This window comes from Rattus norvegicus, chromosome X (genome assembly GCF_036323735.1).
Source record: "Rattus norvegicus strain BN/NHsdMcwi chromosome X, GRCr8, whole genome shotgun sequence".
NCBI classification, from domain to species: domain Eukaryota; kingdom Metazoa; phylum Chordata; class Mammalia; order Rodentia; family Muridae; genus Rattus; species Rattus norvegicus.
In genome coordinates, this window is record NC_086039.1 from 47137486 (window position 1) to 47142282 (window position 4797).

Genomic DNA, 4797 nt, shown 5'->3' on the forward strand with positions numbered 1-4797 from the left:
TCTTGGACTTGCACTGACATTATTTTTAGACATGGGACAGTCTGAATCTACCCCGTTTGGAGTAGGGTGGCCACTCATAGGGACATTCCATCTGCATGTGATCCAAGCAATAAAGTAAAGAGTCTTTAGACCAGGATCCCTCGGGCACCCAGACTAAGTGTCCTATACAGTTATCTGGAAGGATCTAGTGGAGGACTTCCCCTTCTTGGACAAAAGACTTTTTGTCTCAGAGACTCTCGAAGGTCCTGGCATGAAGGAGAAGAACCCCATAGTGACCAACGAGTCTGTAAAGAAGAACATTATCCAGGATCCTTCCATGGTAAAGATGGATTCTCCACACACTTTCCCTCCTACCATGGCCCAGGTTGCCATGGCCCAGTCTTAAGAATCTCCCTTGAGCCCTCATCTACCATTCCTTTACTCCCCTCCCTCCATCCCCAGCAAGGGTGGAGGGTGGGGAGGGACCCTCAGAACTGTAACTGGCCATGGGGATCTGGAGCAAAAGGGCCACTTCACTGGATACAATAGTGGCCCACCCTTTCTGAGCCTATAGGCCCATAGATGGTAGCAATCAGGCCATGCAATATTGGTCTTTCTCTTTGGCTGACTTGTACAACTGGGAGGCCCAACACCCCCTCTCCCTTTGCAGATAACCCCAAGGGGCTGATTAATTGCTTTGAGACTATTTTCTCATCAGCCTACCTGGGATGATATCCAACAACTTGTGAGAGTGCTATTCACAACAGAAGAATGAGAGAAGATAATGCAGGAAGCCAGAACTACGAAATGTCCCCTCAGACATGGGGGCTCCATCAATTGACCAGGCTGTTATTGACAGTGGGTTTCCTCTAACTATATCTGACTGGAACTTTACTACAGCAGAAAGTAAGGATTACATGAACGTCTACCACCAGGCTCTGTTGGCAGATCTCAAGAGGGCCACCTGATAATCCACCAATTTGACCAAGGTATGTGAGGCTAAGCAGGGACCAGCCAAGTCGACCTCAGCCTTTCAAGAGTAGCTCGTGGAGGCATTCTGCAAGTATACACTTTATGACCTTAGCAGTGAGGAGCACAAAGCTACTGTGACTATGGCTTTTATCGACCAGGCTAGTAGAGATATCAGGAAAAAGATTCAGAGGCTAGAGGGACTACAGATAAGTTGATGAGGAATTAGTGCAAATTGCTGAGAAAGTCTACCATAACAGTGAGACAGAGGAGGAGAAGGAACAGAGAAAGAGAAAGGAAGAACATGAAAGAGATGAAAAATATGTGACAAGAAAGGAATTTACAGAACATCTTGGCTACAGTAGTTAGGGAAGCAGAGAAGAGAGACTCCAACCAAAGTAGACAGAAAAACCCTTGAAAAGGTCCAGTGTGCATATTGCAAGGAGAGGGGCCACTGGGCCCGAGAGTGCCCTAACAAATGGAAGCTGGGGGTAGGAAATCCCAGGCCTTGGGAAAAGTGACCCAAAACAGCAAAGATGTTAGCCATGGAGGAAGACAGTGACTAGGAAGGATGGGGTTCAGACCCCCTCCGTGAACCCAGGGCAACTCTGAGAGTGAAGGGGAAACCCACTCAATTCTTGGTTGACACAGGAGCTCAACACTTGGTCCTTCTCCAAGCCAATGCCCAATTTCCAAGAAAAAATATCTTGGTTCCAAGGAGCCACTGGCACCAAAATGTATATATGGACTACTCAAAGAAGAGTGTACCTAGGGATAGGCCAGATATTGCATTCATTTATGATCATCCCAGACTGTCCCTACCCTCTGTTGGGGTGAGACTTACTCTTCAAGATGGGGGCCCAGATACACTTCCTGTCAGATAGGCCACAAATAACTGGCCAAAAGGAGAGCCCATGGGTGGAGGAAAGACCTCTCTGAGTGACACCTGCTGGGAGCCAAGGCTACCTGGTTTACAGGTGGGAATAGTTTTCTGTATCAAGGTGCTGCTCTGGTGGATGGCAAAAATGTCATCTGGGCTGAACCTCTACCCACCCCCAACCCTTGCATATTGGCTGAGAAAGTGGAGCTAATTGCCCTTACCAAAGTCTTGGAACTTGGAGCTGGCAAGAAAATTAACATCTATATGGATAGTAGGTAGGCCTTTGCCACAGCCCATGTCCACGAGGCTATATAGCAAGAGAGACAACTGCTCACATCAGAGGGAAAAGAAATAAAAACAAGCAGGAAATCCTGGATTTCTTGGATGCCCTAAATGAAAGTGAAACTGTGAGTATTATTCATTGCCCACTTTATTCACAACAGAAGGGAAGACTCAGTGGCCCGGGGCAATAAGCAGGCAGATCAAGTGGCTCAAGAAGTGGCTATGCAGGAGCCTTTCCTGGTTATGGCCCTGCAAGAGATACTGGCCTGGAAATGGGATTGGACTAATGGATGGCCTCATTTAGAATATACAGCAGAAGAAAAGGTCCAAATTGCTAGCCACCTTACCACTTAGGGAGGAAAAACAATGGCACATTCAAGAGGAGAAACCTGTATTTCACAGTGAAGAATCAAAAAACCCACTTGGCCAAATGCACTGATTTAGGGGCTAGGAAGCTTATCCAAGCAGTTGAGGGATCTAAGGTACATGTAACAGACCTTAGGATTTTAGACAGAGAGTCAGTAGAACAGTGTCAGGTATGCCAGCAAGTGAATGTTCATGCTGCAAAAAGCAAACAGGGCAAGAGACCTAGGGGAAAACAACCTGGGGTATATTGGAAGGTTGATTTCACAGAGGTTAAGCCAGGAAAATATTGTTGCAAATACTCTCTAGTGTTTGTAGATACTTTCCCGTGATGGGTTGAGGCTTTCCCCACCAAGCAGGAAACAGCTACTGTGGTAGCCAAGAAGATATTAGAAGAAATCTCCCGAGGATTAGAGTGCCCAAGGTAATTGGATCGGATAACAGTCCTGTTTTTGTTTCTAAGGTAAGTCAAGGATTGGCAGAGATATTGGGGACTAATTGGAAGCTCCATTGTGTGTACAGGCCCCAGAGCTCAAGGCAGGTAGAGAGAATGAACAAAACCCTAAAAGAGACCTTAACTAACTTGTCCTTGGAGACTGGTGATAACTGGTGCTCCTTCCCCTGGTCCTGTTTTGAGCCCAGAACATCCCCTATCATTTTAACCTGACCCCTTTTGAGATCCTGTTTGATTCCCCAACTCCCTTGGTGTCCACTGGGCCATATCTGGAGATATCCCAACTCACTAATAGGAACCTCTTCTTGAGGCTTCAGTCAATAAAATACGGGATTTGGCCCAAACTGTCTACCTTCTATGCTCCAGGAACTCCAGATACCCCTCACCGTTTCCAGACTGGGTCTATGTCTGGAGGCACCAGGCACAGTTACTGGAACTTGGTAGAAGGAACTCTTCCTGGTGCTGTTAACTACTCCCAGAGCCCTCAAGGTGGATGGTATTGTGGCCTGGGTGAACGTGCCCCATGTGAAACCCGAAGACGCCAGCTCCCTGCTGGTTGGTACAGAAGAGGGACAATCCACTCAAGCTCAAGATTGCTCTGCCCTAATCATGTCCGTCTAGTGGTACCTTTGGATTTTGATTTCTTCGCCCATCCTATGAAGCCTCCATGTGCCCATATGTCAAACCTGGACTGCAGTTTCCACTGGAACTGGAGATGAGGTCACCTACCTGACAGCCTCCAAACCCCTCAACATTTGGTAGTCTGATCTTACTTTTGACCTGTGCCAGCTGGCAGGATTTGACTTGTGGGACATCCCATGACAGGAGTGGTTGAGGAAGCAAACTGCCCATATGGGAGAAAGAGGGCTCTGGGCTGGGCCAGGGGATAGGATGTTGGCTTAGGGTTTTATTGCTGTGAACAGACACCATGACCACTGTAAGTTTTTTAAAGGAAAATATTTAATTGGGGCTGGCTTACAGGTTCAGAGGTTCAGTCCATTATCATTAAGGCCAGGAGAATGGCAGCATCACAGCATGCAAGCAGGCATGTTGCAGGAGGATCTGAGTTCTACATCTTCACCCGAAGGAAGCCAGGAATAGACTGAATGTCCTCAGGCAGCTAGGAGGAAGGTCTCCAACCCCACCCCAACAGTGACACACTTCCTCCAACAAGGCCACACCTTCTAATAGTGCCACTCCCTGAGCCAAGCATATGCAAACCATCACAGATGTGCATTCCCTTCATGGAGGTGTCACCTGCGGGAGACCCCCATTTATGTTTGCTCTTGAGGTGGAAGAAGTCAGGCAGAAGTTCTCTGATACAGGGGTCCAGACCAATTTTATTGTGCCACCTGGGGATTCGAGACTACAGGAGACACCTACTAAAACCCATCCTCCTCTTGGGACTTGATCGTTGTAAAAAAACAATTACATGACTGGGGGTGGGGCGCTACCAGGGGGACCGAGGGTATTGGGGGCATCCCCTGCAAAAATGCCACTTGTAACCCAATAATAATCAGTTCACTCCTTAAGGCTAAGAAGCAACTGGATGGCTAAAGGGAAAAACTTGGGGACTCAGGCTATACAAATTGGGGTATGATGATGACCAAGGTGAGAGAAGGGCTAGCCAAACAGAAGAAAGAGAACACAGTTCGGACTTGTTCCAGTCTTGGCTTAACTCCTCTGCTTAGCTAACCAGCCTCAAATCCACCTTGTTAGGACCCCTAGTTGTTCTCCTGCTATTGTTGACCTTTGAACCCTGTGTAATGAACAAGCTCATAGCCTTGATAAAAGTGAGAATAGGTAGAGTACTGCTGATGGCCCTGTGCTGACAACATGATTCCCTGAGGACAGGACCTGAATAATATGA